This window comes from Talpa europaea, assembly GCF_964194135.1.
Source record: "Talpa europaea genome assembly, chromosome: 3".
NCBI lineage: Eukaryota > Metazoa > Chordata > Mammalia > Eulipotyphla > Talpidae > Talpa > Talpa europaea.
Window position 1 is genome coordinate 46,798,441 of NC_140069.1, and position 23,180 is coordinate 46,821,620.

The 23,180-nt window shown below is 34.0% G+C and overlaps 1 protein-coding gene across 2 annotated transcripts in view; it reads left to right on the top strand.

Moving 5' to 3' along the window:
• STAU2 (staufen double-stranded RNA binding protein 2) overlaps window positions 1–23,180 on the top strand; it is a gene marked incomplete at its 3' end in the record, with an annotated part of 226,201 nt that overhangs the window by 136,474 nt on the left and 66,547 nt on the right. The window lies entirely within an intron of this gene.

A 23,180-nucleotide genomic window follows, 5' to 3' on the forward strand; every position in this document is an offset into this window, starting at 1 on the left:
AACTAGCCAATGAAGCAAAGCATGAACATTAATATTTTCTGTAATTGTTCAGTCAATACAAAGAGAGACTTTATATAGAGTAAATGACAATGTGTATTTCATACTTAAAATACATCAACAATTTTACAAGGGCAAAGAAACAAGAACCAAATTTATATGTTTATCAGGTAATAGATATTATTCCAGGTTCTATGTACACTATTTATTCTTACAATAACTGTGAGGTGTAACTATAGTATTTCTATATTTGCTTCATTTGCCACATTGTCTTTAGCGCTAATGGAGTTGTGCCGAGTATGCTTTGACTAGAATTTAAGAGCTCTCCTTGAAAGGATGATCATTAAGTATAACAATTTACCAATTGAATAGGTATTAATTTAAGTCTGCTCATTAAAAAAAAAATTCTACTCATAGATTTTCTTATTCAAAATCTCTTTGCCTGAGTAATCACGCCATGTCTTACAGTTGTATACTAATCTAAAATTAAGAAAAACCTTCAGACATGATACCTAAATAGATGCTTTCACAAAATAATGTATTGATTGATTTTAGACTATGTACTGAACTTTTATAATACTAGATGGTCTTAAATGATAATACTTCCTTGCCCTGGAGGTAATTGTAGTCCAGTGGAGTATATCTGCTACAATACTTTTGGCTACAAGCAACAGAAAACTTGACTCATACAGTCTTAAATTATAAGGAACCTCATTATCTCACATAACAGGAAATTCAGAGGACAGGTGAACTTGGGATATATCAATAAAGCAGCTCAATGATGTCAATGAGGACTCAAGTTATTCCGTTTCTTAGTTCCATCACCCTCTGCCTCATGGAAAGATAGCCAAAATAGTTTTCTGTCTCACTGGAAAGAAAACCACATCCAAAAGTAAACAAGAGATCTGCTCTTGTGTCTCCTTTTAGGGACAAAGACACCAGTATCAGGAACTCCCTCCAGCTATCTCTCCTTCATTGTTCAGGTCTGGTTTGAGTTGGGTGCATGCCCATCTCCACTCACTGGATGAGATCATTACTAGTTCACATACTTGGAGTGAAATGGTTGTTGAGGAATCAACCACAAAGACTACCACGGAGGAAGTAAATGCCACATATAATTTTAAATTTTTTAGTGGACCCTTTAAAATAAAAAGGTAAAAGCATTATGAAATCATTTACCCTTAATATTTTAGCATCTCATCAATTTTTAAAATTACAGAGCTGTTTTCCTCCTTTTATTCATCTCATTTTGCACTAGCCACATTTCAAGTACTCAATAGCCACATGTGAATTGGACAGTGCAACTCTATAGTTTGAAGTCCAAGAACATTATGGTTTAGTCCCTCGTATATCCATTCACTGTTCACCGTTTTCCCTATACTTAATTCACCACACTTTATACTCAGGCAGTATTAAGTTACCATGTTTCAGGCTTCTTGTATCTGTTCTTTGTGCTGTTTCTCTGCCTGGGCCTTTCTCCTTGCTCATAAGAGGACCTTATATTGTTGTACCCATCAGTTGCAACCAAGATGTCGTTCCATTCAATAAGATTGCCCCAAACCTACTTTTTATTTTATCCCGCTGTGTTGGTCCATAATTTTGTGTTGGTCCACCCCACTGGATCCACCCCCCTGTAAAGCCAAACTATTTGTCTTACTATTTTCAGTATCTTACTCTGGCATTCATGTTTATAGGATAAAATTGAACTGAATTTCTAAGACAATTGGAATGACTTGAATATGGTGGAATTCATTTGGTAGAATTAGTAAGATGAATAGAATGTTCGGAAATCATGCTTTCCCTGGTGGTGGACCAATAGACTTTTTTTTTTTTTTTTTAATGATAGCATCTTGGTTACTTCCAAATGTTGGACTCATACTCTGAGTACATGTCACTATCATTAGAAATACATCATCTATATCCATTAATTCCTTTATAAATCTGTAACTTCTTTTTTCACCTATCATGTATATGAATACATGATTCTGAGTGTCCAAAATACTTGATCTTCAAGCTTGTGGGGCTGCCTCCTGATTGTAGCATTCAGCAGAGTAGTATACAAGTGGATATTCATAGTGTCATTTGGAACTATATTCCTTATAATCTAAAGAGGCACACACTTCATAAGTTTGAGCAACAATTACCCAAGACAAAAAAGATTTTATTAATATAAAGGACAAACTTAAGTGATGACCACACGTCATCATCCTGGAGGCACCTGCAGTAGGGTTTTGGCATTCTTTGTATTCCGTAAACTTCACATAGGTTTTAAACTTTATTTCTGTTGCACCACATATCAAGCCACAGTGCTGATTGTCATGCAGTCTTTAAGGGTACGATCACAGCCACTGGCATCTTGTAGAAGGTCCTCGGGCTGCCAAAATGTAAAATACAACTTGATTTCTGTTTGGTTTTCATGAAATAGGGTACTAAGAGAGAGATTTTTAAAAGGCGTGTCATTTTGGTTTTTTTATTTTGGTGGGGGAGCTGGGGTGTTTATACAACACCTCTAGTCAGCTATTTGTTGAGGACTGTTTGAAGGAAGTAGAGATGCATGATCTTCAGCACTTCTAGCCTCCTTCATGGGCCAAAGCAGGCTTCAGTGGCCAAAGAGGGCTATTAATCTAAGAAAGCAGGTGCTCATGGTTGGCACATGCATTAGGTGAGGGAGTATTTCCAGGCTACTGTTGGTGTCTGTTACATATGCGGACTCATGGAGGTGTGTCAGTTTAATATTGCATTGATAAAGTGTTGTCATATTTGTTTATTTGTAGGCTTCCAAATGTTTCTATCTGAAACTTACCCCTTGACTATAGGACTAAAATTTCTTTTACTGTTAACTTTATTATATAAAATTCTGTTTTACACAAATACATCTTAAGGTCAAGAAATTCAGTCATATTTTCAGAAATACTATAACAGGAAAAGTCACCAGGAAAACTTCTTACCACTGAATAGTTAGTGTTCACTGATGGACTACACCTATAACAGAAGTCTACAAACTATAACCCTTAGGCCAGATTCAGCTTCTTATCTCATCTAGACTAAAAGTGTTTTTTAAGTTTTCAAATGACTGAACCAATTGAAGAATAATAATATGAAGTTCAAATTTATGTGCCCTTAAGAAGTGTTTTGTTTTTTTTTTTAAGATAACCATTCAGGTATTTTCTGTAGTCACTTTCACTCTATTGTAGAGTGAAGAGTAAAGAGATGAGTAGTGATGAGAGAGAACTTTATGTCTGCAAAGTAAAATATTTTCTCTCTGTCCTACAGAAAAAGCGTGCTGATTTAATCCCTGGACTAGGAGAAAGAAACTAGGTATTCACCCTTTGAATTTTGTTTCAAATGTTACTTTATGGGCCTCCCCGGTGGCGCAGCGGTTGAGCGCTGGGTTGCGAAGCTGCCCGCAGCCTCTGCAGCACCGGTTCGATCCCTGGCTGCTCCCCGGCCACCGGAGGAGGGTCCCACATGGCGCGCAGACCTCTCCTGCCGCCCGCTGCTCCCCTCAGCAGTGTGCTTCGGTCCTTCTGCCTGCTCTGCTCCCCGCTCTGGCTCTGGTGAATTCTCTCACCCTCCAGCGCTTCTGACTGTACCCAGTGCTTTTATAAATAATAAATAAATAAATCTTTAAAAAAAAATGTTGCTTTAAAAACTGCTCATTCCAAATTTATACTCTTTCAATGGAGCCATTTTCCTGAAAATAATGCCCATATCCTAGCACAGTTTGACTTGATTATGAAGTTTCATTTACTTACTCTCCTTTTTGAAATCCTACAGCTCAACTTAAAAAAAATAAGGAATATTCTGTTAATTCCATAGTGATCTTTCACTTCAGATGTAGAAGCAGTTTCCAGAACCAACAATGAGTTATAGGGGAAGGTAGTGGGAAGATTGAATAGTTTGTATTTTATAACTGACTCATAGTTTCATTTGTGCTTAGTACAGCATGACCGCATTTCTAAGAGGTTGCTTATATCCAGTGATATTGGGCACACAAGTGACTTATTAACTTGAGCTGTAAAATAATTTTGGACTATAGTCAAAACCCACGAGCTTAACTTACTGCTTTCCTTCTCCTACTTTTTTTTTCCCCAAGGTAATGAATAACAGCTATTTTAACCAGCAGAAAGTGTGAAATTTTAGGTTTTAGAAAACATGACTTACTCCAACTACCCTTAAAAGATTTTTAGTGTAATTATTTGATCTGTACCTCAACTTTACTGTAACTTAGTGTTCCACAACAAATTATGTCTTTGAAGATAATTTCATGTTCATGATCTTAGGGGAGATAAAGTATAAATAGAATCCAAAGGGATTTTCTGTATTTTAATAAGTTTTGTTCGGTTTCGGACCTGCTTGTATAACTCCAAGTCAGTAGTTCCTTCATTTTAAATTCAATATTCTAATTTCAAATTAAGGAGGAATTTAATATTCCTCCTATTCTTTAGGTCTCTGTAATTGATGTTGACTTGAAGATCATTGGGGAAATATTCTAAAAACCTTTCTGTTAACAGTTCATACTAATGAATCATAACCAGATACATTATTAAACCAATAAATACCATATGTATATAATTGGCTAAATGGATGTGAAAGTTATAGTGGAAAACTGTTGCCTACATAGACTTTTTAAAAGTGATGATCAATGGAATATAGTTCCCAGGGCTACAGATTTGAGAGCATTATTGCCCACTGGAGGTCACTTTTACAACCTAAAGAGTATTACCTTCCTCGTAAACTCAAGTTACGGTGTTGTGTATGATTTATTACACTACTTAAAACTGAAAAACAGTAACCTGCTCTCTCTTGGCAATCTACCTTCAATTAAGTCATGCCTCTCCCCATTTCTAAAATTCCTCTTTGGACAACTCAGTTACTCGTTATTTTTCAGAATTTTCAGTTTTTATTCTTTCATTGCTAATAGTTATTTGGCCTGCTCTTTCTGTTTCTACATTAGCAGCTAATTTTGGATTCCATATTTGTAAAATATTTGTTAGGTCATTGACTACTCTTTTGCATTCTTTGATGCAAGGAGTTTGAAGAAATTTTTAAATCCCAAGATATTTAACACAGTGAAAATAAATAGTAAGGATCAGCATAGTGATTAAATAATGTCTTCTGTGTCCCGGCATAGGCAATAGTGTGTACCAGTAAACCTGGTATACCTTTGGGTAAGAAGCATCACTGCTCTACCAAGACCGAGGTAGATACCTGACTTAAATACCTGACTCTGAGAAACAAATGTGCTGATAGGTTTCATACCTGGTTCACCTAACTTCATATGCAGCGAAGCCATGTCCTCACATAGGTTCTTGTCATGGTAGGAAGCATAGTAAGACATTTTCAGCTTAGGGACAAAGTTACCTGATATCAGAAAAACATGAAAGTTGGCAAGGGATATGCGGGGGGTAGGAAAACTCCACTTGGTATTGCATAAGATCCAGGCATTTGAGTACATTGAAAGCTAGGTTGAGTGGTATAAATTTTATATCTTTTGCAACAGAGAGGGGGAGATGGTTATGCTGGTGTTTGTAACAACAAATTTAGTAGCTAGATGCAGCACTGTGATGGGAAAGAAGGCTTCTATCTATAGTGATTCAGGAATGAATGGGTACTGGTTACCTTGATGAGTGTGACTGAAAATTGCAAGGAAAACAGCATCTCTCCCAGAGAGAGATTACAGATGAAGAATCAGCAGGCCTTGGTGCTCAGCTGAGCATGGTTGAAAGAAACAGAGCAATTAAAAATAGCTTTAAAGGCACACTATCTCTAAGGCAGAGTGAGGCATATCAGCAAATCCTCTTTCTAAATAGCATCAATAAAAACTGGATGAAATTCCAAAAATAGCAATTTTAGGACTCTGGAAATTGACCAGAGGCATTCAACAAATTGAGAAATGTTAATTCTTGGAAAAACTACTGAACTTAAAGCAATAAAAAGCAGGTTTCTGTGTGTTCCTGCCTGGAGCTGCTGCCATATCCCACCTCCAGGCTCTGCATAGAAGTTCTGCTGGGCAGGGAAAGCCATGAAAGCCAGCCATTTCACTGGAGGAGTGACCTTACTTAATTTGAAGTAGAATCTGAAAACCCCCCATGCTCAGTGAATTGGGGAATAACAGTAGACATCTTGATGGTAAAACAACAGTAAGGTTAACTAGCACCTTAGTGAATTTGAGGTTACAGTCTTGACTGGGGTAAATAATCGACCAACAAGCTAGCCAGAAATTTATCAGGGAAATGCTACAGCAGTAGGGGGCCCTTGATGAACTCAACACATAATCCTCTATGACCAAAAGTCTTCATACACATTCAGGAGGCACCAGAGAGGATCTAATCTATTTACATATCGCTGACTTACTGTGACATTTTCTACACGTGCAGAGGAGATGCAAGAGGACCTGACAGTAAGTGAATGCCGGTGCAGTCCAGATAGCTGCCTGAACTTTGAATATGTGCCCAGCCCAAACACAGTTCCATTGGCAGTAAACAGAAGCTTTATTGGCCTAGGACATTTGAGTACAACCACTGACAAATTATTGACTGACCACTAAGCTATACAGACACAAGGGTGACCCCTAGGATGCAGAGTTTAAAAATAGAATTAAAAAATTTAGAAAACAGTAGAGATATAAACAGTCACATGATATGGGAGAAATGGATACCACACATTTAATCTAGGCAAGTTAATGAACAAGAAAACCAGAACAGCAACAATAGCCCTGAAGGAGGGCCATCAAAATCTAGAGTGATTATAATATCAAAAATTCCAGTTTTTCATCAAAAAAATTACAAGATATGCAAAGAAAGAAAAGGGTAACCAATACCTTGTGGAAAAATAAGCATTAGGCCCGGATGTTGGACTTAAAAAACAAAGACTTCAAAGCAGGAATTAAAGGGAACACATATTTAAAGAATTAAAGGAAAATACAATGACAGTGACTCAACAAATAATCTCAAAGAGGTAAAAGCTATGAGGTAAAAACTATTTAAATGACTAATAGAAATTCTACAGTTAAAAAGCAGAATCATGTGTCACATAATAACAGGGATACGTACTGAGAAATGCATGTAGATGTCATGGATTGTGACTGTACAAACCTAGAGGGTAGACTGAATGGAATGTTGTCATGTATACTGTCTGTCCTTTATTGAAATGTTATTAAGTTATGCATGACTGTAATTACTGGGGGAAAAACACCATTTATTAGAGGGATTCGACAAGGGATTTGAAATGACAGAAAATCGCATGGACTTCAAGGTAGATCAAAAGAAATTATCCTGTCAGCATAATAGAGAAAAAGAAAAAAAATAGAACGGTTTCAGAAATTATGGGAAAAAATCAAGCAAGTAGAAAAAGGGTTAAATACTATTATCAAGGATGGTTTAGTATCTGAAAATTATGTTATGCACTATAATAAGAGAAAAACCACAATAATCTCAGTAAACATGGAAAAAGCAACTTTTATTTCTGATGAAAAACTGAACAACCTGGGAATAGAAAGGAATATCCCTAACATGATAAAGGACATTTACAAAAACCTACAACTAAAGTCATTTTAATGATGAAAGACTGAATACTTTTCCCCTAAGTTTGAGAACAAAACAAGGATGTGTGTGCTCACCATTTTTGCTAATATTATACTAGAGACCATAGCTGCTAGAGCAGTAGGGGTGGGGGTGAGGGCTGGGGTGGGGGTGGGGGCTGGTGGGTACAAGAGGAGGGATGGAGAGAAGGGGAGTAGACATACAGCTTAGAAAAGAATAAACTGTATTTGCAGATGACAAAATTCTATATGTAGAAAATCTAAGAAATACACACACACAGAAAGCCTATTATAATTTAAAAACTGGTAAAGTTACAAGATACAAATCAATATACAAAGGTCATTTATATACTGGAAACACGTAATCCAAAAATAATACTGTTTCATTCACAATAACATAAAAATTACTTAATTAATTTATTCAAAGGGATATTAAGATGTGTACACTGAAAAGTATGAAGTATTCCCAAGAGAAAGCTCTAAATATATGAGAGACTGTCAATATTTGTGGATTGGAACATTCATTGTTAAGTTAGAAATTTTCTCCAAATTGACCTGTAGAGTCAATACAATCTCTCTCACTGATCCTATAATTTATGTGGAAATGCAAAGAATCCAGGTAGCTAAAACAATTTTAAAAAGAAAGAACAAAATCAGAAGATTTACTTTACTGAATTTCAAATTTTACTGTGAAACTGTACTCGTTAGTAGCATAAGATAGACATGTAGATCAATGGAACAGAATCAAATAGAACAGTCTAGAAATGGACAATTTTCAGCAGAGGTACCAAGGAAATTCAATGGAGAAAGCACACTTTTTTCATCAAGTAGGGCTGGGAAAGTTAAATATTCATATGAAAAGATGAATTTAGACCCTTAATCATGTGCAAGCATCAACTTAAAATGGATAACAAACATAAAATCTCAAACTATAAAACTTCGAAAAAAATTATAAGAGAAATTTTCATGATCTTGGGGTTAGGCTATGAGTTCTTAGATTCAGCACCAAACACATAGTCCATGAAAGGAGAAACTGGTAAATTGAACTTTATCAGAATTTATAACTTGTACTTCAAAAGACACCATTAAGAAAATAAAAGGACAAGCAACCAACCAGAAGAAAATATTTACAAATCATATATATGCTAAATGACTCTTACCTAGTATATACAAAGAACTCTTACAATGGAATAATAAGCAACTACAACAATAAGCAATTATAATGAATAAATGAGATGAATAGATAGTTCATCAAAGAAAATAAACAATTGGCTAACAAACACCTGAGAAGATGCTCAATGTCATTACCCATTGGGGAAATGCAAAGTAAAACCACAATGAGAAACCACTTCACACTCATTAAGATGGTTAAATGAAAAAGGTAGATAGTAACAAATATTGACAAGGATATGGGGAAATTGAGAACTATGGATTGCTGGTGGGAAAGTAAAATTTTGCAACCTTTTGGAAAACAATTTGGCAGTTTCTAAAAAAGTTAGATGAGATTACCACAAGATCTAACAAACCCACTGCTGTATCTGCCCAAGAAAAAGTCACATATGTTTGCACAATGACTTACATATGAATATTTATTGTAGTGGTATTCATAATGGTTAAAAACTGGAAATAATCCAAATGCCCACCTGGTGAATGGGTAAAAACAAAATGTGATGTGTGAATGGAATGATATTGAAATACTATTTAACAATTTAAAAAAACTCATATTACAACGAAGATGAATCTCAAAACATGCTGTATAAAAGGCACTAGACACAATAGAACACATTGTATGACCCCATGTGTATGAAATTTTCACAAGAGGCAAATAATCTCTAAAACCAGAAAGCAAATTAGTGGTTGCCTTTGGACTCGAAATGGGAGTGGAGACTGACTGCAGATGGGCACAGGGAAGTGTTTTGCAATCATAGAAATGTTCTAAAACTAGATTGTGGTGATGTTTGTACAACTTTCAAAATTTACTAATATTACACTTGTGTTTTGTAGTATATAACTTACACCTTAATTAAGATTTTGAAAAAAAGTATTCTAAGCTTTGAAACCTCGGAGACCAGGAAAGACTATAAGGCCATTGATAATTGTGGAAATTTTAATAAGCAATCATTTATTTGGAACAAGACTCTAAGGAATTCTCCAACAGATTCCATGGGGACTGAGAGTTTTTTACTATTTCAGCAAACGTAGAGTGGAAAACCAGATACGTGTGAATTTTCTAGGCCCAAGACTTCCACATCTCTGCTGGTCCTCAGCCCTCTTAATAATTGCATGTACCTCAAGCCTGAGAACTTGAACTGCGATACTTTCTCCAACTGCTCTTGCCACTAATTTTCAATTTTTGTAGCTTTAGGTTTGTGACCTGCCTCAAATTTCCTATGCGCCTGACCTCAATTCCTGTTAATTATTATTGCCGCACCCTAACTCTTGATCATCATGTTTCCTTCTGCCCAGACCAGTAAACTGATCCTGACTTCTGATTGTTCCCTTTGCTTAACTTGTTTCATTACTTTTTACATTAAAAAAAAAAAAAAAATCTCTGCCACTTTAAACCCTGGGCTGAACTTTAGCTCTAATTAAGCCTACTACACTGGCTTGAAAGGAAAGCCTATACTTTGATTCTTCTGGGGGATGATGACTAGGCTCTTGACATATTAAATGTCAGTTCCAGGGATGATATTCAATAGATAACTGAAGGTTTCATATTAGAGCCACATGAGAAAAAAGGGATAAAAATAAAGATTTGATCCTCACCTAAGTATAAAACAACAGAAATGAGTCAAAACATTGATCTTGAGAAATTCTGCAAGGTAAGGGGATGGAGGATGATTGCAAACCAAGCAAAGGTCAGTTTTTCTCCTGGAGTTACAAATTACAACATTATACAAGATTTTTGAATTCTATAGGTAAATCATTGTAGTGAATACTGGTTGAAAGGAAAATAGGTATGGAACAGATCAGTTTGAAGACATTACTTAAGGTTGTAAAAAAAAAAAGCAAAACAAAACAACAACTACTATTCTGTTTCCAACATGAAAGAAAAACATGGTTCATCCTTTTCCAGTAAGAAGTTAACTTACTCTTAGGAGGAGGAGATCTTTATTCAAAGCACAAACCTAACCATGAAACTGCCTCTCCCACTAGGTGGCAAAAGAGAGCTGCCAGAGAGAAAGCAAACTGCAGGCCTGTCACCCTGCTTTGTCACTTCTTCCTCAGTGATGTGACCTTAAAACCGTCATTTTGAAAAATTCAAATCCTTTCTACACTTGAAATCTATAGTCTATGTAATACCTAAAGGTTCCTATAAAACAGAGGAAGGAAGGGTGAAGATCTACCTTATGTTGATTTTTGGTAGTGAATTCTTAGTGAATGTTTGTGGAAACAGCATAAGCACTGTATACTAAAGAGAAAATTGTGGTCATTCATAATTTTGTCCCAAGAGTTCTTGGCAAATAATAACTATGGAAGAACCTTGAACTAAATGATCAACTCTTGTTTAAAATAAGCTACTGTATCTTGTAGTAGTTGGTAGGAAGCTAAAAGAAGTCATCTTTACTATTTATCACTGTAGGTTGCTTCCTCTTTGGGGTTTGCATGTATATAAAAGATTTCTGGAGATCTTATTAAGTACATGAGACTTGGAATGTGCGCTTGGAATATGCACTTCAAATAGTGCATACATGTTCCAAGTATGCTATTTCAAGATTTTCATTATTAGTGTTACCAAATAATAGTCCACTTTTATTTTTTAATGTTAACGTTAGTAGTGATTTCCCATCTCTTAGGAGTATTTTTCTTTCTATTTGTATGTTTTTTATTTTGTCCTTTTGTCTCCAGATAGCTTTGAAAGGACAGCAGACGATTGCTTTTATTCTAATAGAAACTGACACCCTCATAGCCCAGGCCAGAACCATCTAAGAGTAATGGAATTTCCCTGGAGCTGTTGTCCTATAGAACCAGAAACAGTGTAAAATTGGGGGAACATTTCTCAAACGCCAGCCAAGAGGCAAATTTTTAGTTTCTTTCTCTCAAGTACTTGCTTGAATATTTAGCATTGCATCACTGGTCAAAGTGTTCTTAGTTAACATTAGGGTAAAAAAAAAAAAAAAAAAAAAGCAGCCAGTCATTTATTTAACCCTTCAACAAATACTTAGTCAGTATATCTGTATGCAAATAAAATAAAATGAAAGTTCTGTTGCTTTTTAAACCAGAGGTGAAGTGCTTGGGTGTTTTGTTGTTGTTTTGAATGAGTAATTTTTGAATTGTGATTCACTATTTAGGTCACATCTATGAAAGGGAGCCCCATTTTATTGTTTCTTCCATTACATACAGGCTTCTCAATTTATATAGATGATAGAACTCTGAACAGAGAATCATGCATTATCCCAGGAAATGAGCCTCACTATTTCTTTAAGCCTCATTGATTTGAAAGTTTAAAAATTTTACCCCTTCAATAGGATAGTAAAGAACATATTCAGCAAAACTTCATTATAAAGCTCTTCAGTATACCAGGCATTCAGTTCACTTTTATGCTAAATGATGTCTTTCATGTACTATTTGATATGTAGTATATCTTTTTCACAGTTACAAGGAGACCTATCATTCAGGGCCTATTGCTTAGTCCCTGGAGTGAGTATTGTTATGGGCTTCCACTGTCTCATTTTTGAATGATAAGCTCTCTAGTCTCACCTCCAATTGAATTCGTAATTGAGAGATTAATCATTTATATTGTTGGATTGTGAAAAGAGATTACAGGCAGTAACAGTTTTTGCTACTGGTTTCTGCAGTGACTATACAAGAATAAATCCAGAGGAAAAGATTATGATTACATAAAAATTCATTCCATACACCTTTATTAAATGTCTGCTATGAGGATGTGTGGGTATATGGATCTAAAGGTGTGTATAAGAAAGAGATGTTGCCCCTAAGGATGGATCATGATTAGAAGAAGATCTATATTACAAATGAAAGATACCTGGCCTATAAGAAACACAAGCAAAATGCTTAAGAAATGTTGGGAATTGGACAGGGATGACTTTGCCTAAAAGAATTTTATGCAGAAGGTGACCTCTTCAATAGAAAGTGGGGGATGAATCACATTTTCTTCTATAGGCAGTAGAGAAAAAAAGGCATTTGTAAAGAGTGTTTGGTCTTGTGGGAGGGCCAGCATGAACCCATGCCCTGGGAGAGGAGAAACAAGGCTCATTTAGTGGACGAGCCCTTTGGTTACATTGGTGGTTAGATGTTAGGGGGAACAAAAGCTAGAAGGGGAGAGACTGTAACGTGTCACTTGGACACCAAGACAAAGAATTTGTTTCCCCTCCAGTGGGTCATGGGCAGTCATGAAAATTTGCAAACATGCAAAGCAGTTATGGCCATTGTACTGGCCTAGGGCATATACAACAATTCTATTATGCGAGAAATAATTTAGCAAATTAATCTGAGAAATCTCTTTTTTCTAGTGTAAAATTTTGTGGGATAAAGAATACTGTCCTCTTGATAATAAAATTTATTATTACATATTTCAAATCATCTAGTTTTTTCTTTAATTGAGAACATATATCCTAAAATATTATGAAGCAAAGGAAAATCTTGCTTGTAACATCGTGTCTGTTAATTATTCCCCAATTACTTGCCTTAAAAAAAGTTTCCAATTTTAAGAAAAGACTTGTCACAAATTAATTAAAATCCTGGGTCTTTGAATACTGTTGGAAGGTATCCTAAGAATCGTCTCCTGCGTGCCACTTCCGGACACACACCACCCTCCCCCACACACCTCCTCATCACCACTGGATATAGAAATGGAAACTTCTTTCTTGTTCCTTTGTGGAATAATAGGTACTTTCCCGGGATTAGCTGCTTCTGGAGAAGAAGCAACAGATAATTGAAAATATCTTAATTTACATTTGTAGTTTGGTTGACATTTGTGTGGCAAAAGACAAATTGTAAATGGCTTTGGTCAAAGAACAATAATCTTATTAAACATGCTTTTGGAAATACTTGTTGAATTAGATTCCATGGTAGGTAAGGAAGAACAAAGGCAGAGAAAAACCAAGAGGTCTTTCCATGGAAAAACATCTTAAATATTAGAATATACTCAGAAAACTCTGACCTGATCCTTTACCTTTAAAGTTTAGAGTGGGAAATGTTTTACTTACACTTTGTGGGAAAGATTTATAGAGGAGTGAAATGTTCTAGTATACTTTCATAGATAAGGCATCTGGATTGTGTGTATATGGCATGTATAGTATAATAACAACAATGTAATAGATATTTAAAATTTTAAGACATTGAATATAAATACATTGACTATAAACACAATTCTAAAATAGATTATACTTTGCCATTAATATCTATTTGTGTAGAGATGTATTTCCATTTAAAAGTCTAATGTTACTCAAGATAACTTTTCAGAAGTGGTTACTTAGTTCTCTTCCTCTTATTAAAAAACATTTTTAATGAAAGTTCAACACTTTTATTTAGTAATATCCCACTGGGAAAGTTTCCGTAGTTTTTTTAGTAGGAAAGTTTGCACAAAAGAAGTGTCTTCTTATTACCAAAGTATCTGGCAGATTACATCAGTCTCTTATTTGAATTGGTACTACAAGAAGACATCTATTGTACATCATTAGTGGTGCATTAAATTGGTTATTTATGTTTTAAAATCTAAGCATAGTGGAATCTTTTGTTTGCCTTTGAAGATTCCTGTTATAATAAAACATTTTGAAAGGAGTAAAGTTGTCCTTTTGGTTTAGTTAATGAATCACTGGAGGACCCAAAAATTTTAGCTTCTAGCTACCCATCTCCTGCTTTAGTAGAATGTGAGAAAATTATGCCAATTCTCTTACATTTAAGGGGAAAATTATTGCATTATTTGTATAGTCACTTTATATTAGAATATACTATGTTCTTTTATACTGTGCTCTTACATTGTAGTATTAGTCTCTTCTAGTGGCCCAAAGATCATATACTTTTATTTTTGGAACTGTAACTAAACCATGTAGTAGAAATTTTGTTTTCAAGCTTCCTTTGAAATATTTTGTACAAATGATTAAAAACAGAGGCTCAATAATATTTTTTTTATTATCATTGGCAGAAATGAGTATATTTTGCCAAAGGTTTCTGACTACAGCTATATTTGATGTAACCCAGTACCAGTAATATAACATTTTAACTCTAAGAATGGTTAATTTTTCTTTATTTGTTTAGCAGCTGAATATATATTGTCTTATTAGCTGGACATGTAGACTGGCAGAGAAGGAGTCTTATGGTTTTATGAAATCCTTATAGTTCTTGACACATTTATAAAGTCTCCCACGGTAACTTTACCTCTGAATTCCCTGAGAAAATAAATGACAAATAAAATAAAGGCATGGAGCCCCAGTTTCAGAGCATTCCATGAGAGCACTGATCTCTTACCTGTATACTCCTTGACTTTAAAAAAAAAAAAGAACTATTCCTTACTCCTGTGGTGTAGAACCTGTTTCCAAAATAGGAAAACCTGCTCTTTCTAGGACTGCGTTTCCCAGAAACTGCCATCTGCATTTGTCTTCTACTTGACACTTGGTTGCTATATTCAGAAGCTGAGGTATCTTGGGCAAATTTCTTAATCTCTCTAAATAGCAATTTCATTATTTACAAAACTGTTAACTATTGGTCTCTGTGTTTGTGTACTGATAGTCTTATATCAACCTTATGCATTTCATAGTGTCAGTTACATAAATATTTGATGAATGAATAAAGTGCATAGTGAATGAAGGTCAGAATAAGTTGAGTTTTGATGTCACCTAAGTGAAGAGTAAGATTCAGACTTGAGAATCAGAAAAAAAGTTCTAACAAATAAACTTCTCTAGTTTAAAAAAAAACACAAATGTGCTTACATAGTATATGTATAATGTGTGTATATATATTTATAGAACGAATGCAGGCCACAGTGTTTACATATATACTGTACAATATAAATGCTATGTGGCCATTCATGCAACAAATATTGAGCATCTCCTAGGTACCAGGCAGTGCTTGATGCATGGGCCACACAGCATTAAGAGTTTCCCTCATTTTGTCTTTATAACTTTTTTCACTGGGCACTAAACATGTGACAGATAATAAACTGAAAGAATTATGGGTGATTATAGCATAGCAAAAACTTTACCTCTTTTCCTGTAGAAATGAGCTATGTTATGTGGCAAGCTGGCTCTAGTTATCATGTAAATAATATAAATCATGTAGAAAGTTATCTTTAAACAACACATTTTTATCTTAAAGGCAAATTTATAAACTATTTTTAAGCCTAGTTACAGGATCAATATGTTGTCATGTTGCCACCTATAAGTATGTATATTAACAGCTTTCACTGTAGATAATATCAGAATACATCTTAGAGATTAGCAGAAACACTTGGTGTTTTGATGAAGTATATGGGATGTTTTATTTGCTTTTTATAAATGTAAGAATTATATAATTTATAATGATACAGACACACTTGACTGTGCTATCTAATATAAATTTGAGGGGGAAGGAGGTGAAAAGATTGTGGTAATGTCAGGGAATACATTTGTGTAATTTTTGTAAAGTTTGTAAAACAGACTCAGAAGCTAATTGAGATGGCATATTGTTGTCCCTGGAGATAGCTTGCAGAGCCTGTTGCAAGTATAATTGATAATTGAAAATTTGTTCTTTGATGCAAGTAAGTGCTAATCCAATCCTTAAATTACTAACAGAGACTACATAGCTAATGGTTTGCACATTATTCTCAATTAGAATCTGAATAGCATCACCTGTTTTAATGAGCATGGTCTTTCCCAATAATAAGTTGCCAAGAATCGATAATGAACACTATTTTGAACATTGATTTGTTTGCACTATCTTTCATTTGAGAAACTATCTTTTGTTTCTTATGATTACTGAAGGATCCATGCTTCAGATTAATGCCAAGCCTGCATCATGTAATACGGAGACTTGGCAACTATTTAATAGACTTAAGCCAATTTAATGGATTAAGTAATCCACTCTGTTGGGTTGAGTTCAGAAGATAATTATGAGGTTTTTTTACACTTTAATGAGTGTTCAATGTAAAATCATCCAGAGTTTTAAAATGCCAGATAAGAAAGGAAATTGATGAACCTTTCTTGATAAAAGTAGATTCATCTCCTGGAAGCATTTAATCTATGATTTTCATCTACTTGTGCTGAAGTTTATACTAATTCTATTAATATATTAATTTTAATGCTAAAGTAATAATAGAGTTCTTAACTGAAAGAACTGTTAGCAACTGTCTAGATCTGTGCTGTCCAATATGTTAACCATTAGTCGTAGCTACTGAGCATTTGAAGTGTGACGAGTCCAAATTAGGATGTATGATCTAAATATAATTACAACAGGACTTCAAAACTTGGAACAAAAAAAGTTAAAATCTCATTAATGATTTTATTATTGATTAAATATTGAAATGATAATATTTTGTATATTGAGTTAAAATATATTAAAATTATTTTCATCTGTTTTTTACTTTTTAAATATGTCTATAAAAGTTATGGATTTTTATGTAATATAGCATATGTTCTATTTCCATTGGACTGTGTTAATATATAAACTCTCATTGTAAAGATGAAGAAATTGAAGCCCAAATAAGTGAAGGGACTTATCCAAACTTTCATAGCTTATAAATGGCAGAGCTCTAACTCAAACTCAGACCTTCTGATCCCTCATACAAACAGTTCTTTCTGTTTCTCACTTCAAATGTGGCAGTTAAAACACACACAAACACACACAAACACACACACACACACACACACACACACACCCCTACCCCTACTCCATCCCCCCTAGCATAGATACATCTAAGCATTGATTCTTCTAAAGTGGTCATCTCAGCATCCTGGGAGATGTGTTTATTTTAGTGGTAACTTTAAGTTTCCATTTTCAGAAATGTCTTTGTAATGTTCCAAACATTCTTTTGGTCTCAACCTCGTCATTTTTTATGGTGATGTTGATTTTACGAAATAACTACGAGTTATTTGGAGAGGCCTGTTAAGTAATATTATTGTGTTGAAAGTGTGGTCATAGATGAAGGCAATGTGTGTACTGTGAGTGTGTGTGTGTTTGTGTGTGTGAGAGAGAGAGAGAGAGAGAGGAAACACTTGAAGTAGACAGTTTTATGAAAGACAGTTCCAAATGGAATTCTACAACTATATTAATTTTTACTTCCCTAGATGAATATTAATAAGATAATACTCATTATACACATAATTTCTAAAATATTTTGATCATTGTTTTATAGTCATATTTTTCAATAGATAAACTCAAGAATTAATGTTTATATTCATGTGTATTGGGCTTTGTGAATTATTCACTCTGATAGATGATCATTTGCTTAAAGAGATCCCCTCTCAAATGAAGGTAATTTAAGCAATGGAAAAAAGTATGCATTTTTATTGGCATTTTATTTAACAATGGAAGACTAGAATGCCCTATTAAGTAGAGAGGACATTAAATAAGGAATGAAATCATTGAATAAAGTAACTGATGTGTTTTTAAAAATGACTTGTTAGAAAAATGCAAATGCTTAAGATAAATTTCTTTCTAATCATTTCTTATACTCGTTAACCATAAAATAAAATCCTTTATTTCAATTAAGTGGCAGAATACTTTTACTTTATTGGTATGTGATGCTAAAAATTTCTATGAGAGGAAAAAGCACGTTTTACCATCCAGCAAAATGAAGAAATCCTTCTGGGGTCTGTTAAGTGGTTTTTATATATTAGGTAGCATGCTCAATATAAATTATTGAATAGCATAAACATATTCCTCCCATATCATCACCATATCATTCCCCATTTGATTAGATTAACTTTTTTGCAGGGTTTTTTGAGTTACAGACAACTATCCAAGAATGTGATACAAAGTAGATTTATCATTTCAACTGCAAATAAAAATCATACCCAACAAATAAGATCCTCAACTATTTCTTTTGTATGCATGTAAGATTCTCTACTTTTCCTTCTGTATGCATGTAAATCAGTAATGTACAATAGTCTACATGTTATTTGTTAATGTTTTCCATTAAAATTTAAAATATTTTAATAATTTTTATATTTCTAAGCACAGTACAAGTGGCTTACAGTTTATAGTTATTATAGATCATTTTAAAAAGATACTTTGCTCAGAGTCATGTCATAGATTTTTAATAGAAGATGGTACAATTAATGCTGTGCTTTCATATTGTTCAAAAACATGGAAAACTTTGATGTTCAGATCAATTGATCAACTGAACTTGTTTTATTTAATATCTTCTTTCAACATTTGCCGAAGAAGAGTTTTAAAAATCACTCAACTGGATCATTCAGTGGAGTTGCTGGTTATAGGGTAGGTGTATGTTCTATATAAGACACCATTTGACACTTCCATCAATGATATGTGGAAGTTCTATGTTAGCCATTCTGATGGGTATGTATTAATATCTCGCTATGACTTTAATTAGGAGAAACAGTTATGTACAAAGATAAATATAGTATCTATTAATAGAGATAAAATGTCAGTTCAGGAAAATACCATTTGATAAATCATAAATGCTCATTGTAAATTACCTGTATCATAATTCCTATGCTTGCTTTATCATGTTTCTCTCTATTTTTTTTATTAATCTTTTTGGATCGATGCATTTCTAACAAAGGAGCAAACATTCCTTCACTCCCTCCCCCTGATAATTTAGCATGCATTCATTAAATTGAGTTTAGTATTTATATATGCTTTCTTTTTTTTCCCTACTGAAGTAAAATTTACATGCAATGAAATGCACAATTTAAGGGTACCAGTTGAAAGTTCTGACCTTATTCCTGTCCTATCCCCTATCAAGATATAAAAATTGCCATCACAAGAAGTTCCCTTATGTCCCCTTTTTTGTAAATTCCAGCCCTTGCTACCCTCACAGGCAACCATTGCTCTGATATTTTTCCATGATACATTATTTTTGCCTGTTCCAAAACAAACTCACATAGTGTACACTCATTTCTATGATTTTGCTTTACTCAATGAAGTGTTTTTGAGATTCACCTGTGTTATTTATATTGGTAGTTATTTCTTTTTATTGATGAATACTATGTCATTTTTGAATGAATATGCCATAATTTGTGTATTCATTCTTGTTTTGATGAACAACTGAGTGATTTCCAGATCATAAATACAGCTGCTATGAACATTCTTATAAACATCTTTTGTGAACATATTGTCATTTCTCTTGGATCAGTTGCTAAGAGTGGAGTTGTTGGTTATAGGGTAGGTGTATGTTCTATATAAGACACGATTTGACACTTCTATCAATGATACATGGAAGTTCTAGGTTTAGCTAGGTTGTTTCCTAATAACTAATGATATTGAGTGCTTTTTTGTATGTTTATTGATCATTCATATAGCTTTCTCTGTAAATCTTTTTTTAAAAAGATTCTTTGTTCTGACCCATGTCATAGACTTTTAATAGAAGATGGTACAACTAATGCTATACTTCATATTGTTCAAAAACATGGAAAAACATTTAAAAATCTTTGACCCTTTTTAAAGAGGTTGTCTTCTTTTTATAGCATTGTAAGAGTTCTTTATCTATCCTAGATACCAATCCTTTGTCATATGTACTTTGCAGTATTTTCTTAATCTGTGATTTCCTTATTTATCTTCTTAGTGATGTATTTTCATGAGCAGAAGTTTTAAATTTATGGATGCATTCCAGTTCATCAGTTTTTCATTTTCTGATTACTTATCTTTATTTTAAGAAACCTTTACCTGTTTCCAGTTGTGAAGAAATTCTACTTTGTTTTCTTCTGAAAACTTTCTAGCTTTAGCTTTTACATTTAAGTATAAGATAAACCTAAAGTTAATTTTTGGTGGGTGGTGAGAGGACAGTTGTTTGTTGTTGTTTTTTACCACGTGTATATCCAATTATTCTAACACAGTTGGATTACTTTGGCATTTTGATGAAAATCAATTAGTCAAATAAGTGTGGGTCTATTTTGGGGCTCTTTTCAGTTCCATTAATCTATTTGCCAATCCTTATGCTAATATTACTATAGCCTTATATTAAGTGAGTGGAGATTTTTAGCAGCTTTGTTGTATCTTTATATTAGTAAATTGACCATTTCTAACACCTGCATGTGTGCCAATATATGTATATACCTCTATGTTCTTGCCAACTTTAATTTTAATTTAACATAATTTTCAACTTTGTACTACCATAAAAATTACTGCCATGAAAATCCTTGCACATATGTCTTTCCCCACTTGTTGAATTATTTCCTCAGGGTTAATTTCTATATGTGGAAATTTTGGGTCAAAGGATAAATGCATTTTTCATTTTGATGTATAACCCAATCTGTCTTTTATACTCCCATGAACATTTGCATTAGAATACTTGTTTCCACAGACCATGTGAGGAGTTAAACTTCTAAAAGGTAAATTTTAATAGTAAGAATTAGTGAACTTGAGCCCTGAGCAGTTTGTGTATACAGTTGTGTGTGTATGATTATGGAATTGGCATTCACTTAAATTCCTTCCTAATTTTTTTTTATCTCTGAGGTATGTAGAAAGCATTTTGAATGGGGTACTTTTGTAGGAAGCATTTTGCCAACATGAGGTGATTTACTAAGCCTGAGATTCCATTTTAGCATTGATTGGTAATGACTGTGTATTGATGGAGTGGTAGGTGAGGTTGACTAAGCTAATGAGCACTGCTGTGATTGTAGAGTCACCTCTGAGAACTTTCATTGAACTCTGTACTTAGACTTTCAAAAACAACTAAAAAAAAATTCCTTGAACAATAGAAAATAGTCTGGGCTCATTTAATGGATACCTGGTAATTTTCTGCATAATAGTAGCTTGCATTGCACAGTTTACAATGCCAATCTGAATCAGCAACAATGAGATGCTTTATTATTTTTGTACTCTGTATTTGTGCTAAACTCTTAAATGTGGAGGGTTGAAAACAAAGCTTGGTACTGGACTTCTTTTCATTTGCCCCCCCCTCCTCACTCACCCATACTTTTTAGTGATGTGGGGAAGGAATTTTCCATGAGCCCTGTCTTTCTGTGGCAAGTTTAAAGAAAAAAGAAATCAAAACATGCCAAATCAGAAAAACACTGAAACATGAGATATTGCTCACTTTAATGCTGTCTTTCCTTATTTTTACATTGATAAATAAACTCTAATTTGATTTATTTCGTAAGTCTAATAAATAGAAGGAATATTGTGCTGGGGACAGAAGATGAACATTCTAGTCCTAGTGTAAAAATAAATATGCAATATATGGCAAGTTACTTAAATCTCTACTAATTGTATGCCTCAGTTTCCTCTTCTGTAAAATGAGGGGCCCCATCTTTTTTATTTCCAAGATTCCTCAGTGTTGATTGAAAGAGTTGTCTGAAAATTAGTAGGTTTAAAATATGGCTCAGCTTTTTTTGTTGTTGCTGTTAGAAAAAAAACCAAAGGTATACATTTTTAGTAATATATTTAAAACCCTCAAACTACTATTTCTCCAAGCCTGCATGCTGTGCCTTCCTAAATAATGCCAGCACAAAAGTCTAGGATAATTCTTTTCTGTGCAAGTACACACAGAAATGTTAGGGGATAGACTATGTGCCTTTTCGAGTCACCTGTTGAGAAAATAGGCAACTATTGACAAGTCAGATTCATGGCTGAGTGACTGCTCTGCTAGCCTCACATGATCCCCACTGAGCAAAATCTTTGACCGCCTGCTAAACGAGGTCTGTTTGAAGTTTCTTTTTAACATTTCCAAAACGTTAATTCAGCAGGATGTCTCCACTGGGGTTCTCCATGTCACCAAATCAGCAGCTGTTGAAATCCATTCACTTCAGCATGAAATGTTTTCATAAGTGCTTTTTTTATTTGTGACAACAGCAAAGTAAACATAAGACTAAAATTCTACCTCATTCAACATTTACATGTGTTAAAACTGCTTCTGATTGCAGTTTACATTTGTGACATTTATTTGCAAGCATTAATACCAATAGGCAGTAAGGAAGAACTTATACTATGACTTTAGAATAGAAGTTTCTATTTCTTGTGAATTCTGACTTTCGTGATGTTGTGTTGTAGCCAGCTTAACATGTTTAAATCTCCAGATGAACTACTTGTTAAATTTGCATGGTAGTATTTATAAATCCTTTATGAAGCCTACCTTAAAAGGAAAAACATTAAGCTTCTAGGGAAATAACAGGAAAAGTAATGTAAAATTCTTGAGATAATGAACGAGGGCTGGCAAAATCTGATGGTAACGATAAGGCACACCAGGTTCTATAAATTATATTCAGTTGTAAATAGAGCTGTATTCCATGAGTTAGGATCTTGTATTCATTTTAAGTAAAAGCCATATATCTTTAATTGATTGCAGAGTTAAGCATGAGAACGGCTACATTTTCTCAACATATTATGAGCCAAGTCTCTTTTTCTGTTTATTCAGGTTTTAAGAGACTTAAGTGTAGTTTTATAAGTTCATTAACTTGCTTCATTCTTTGTGCTGCATTTCACCTCTGTTTTATCAGATTTCATTACATGCAAAGAATTATCAGATCAACCCATTATACAGCCTAGCAGCATGAAGTCTTTTTCCATCTACAGGGAGAAT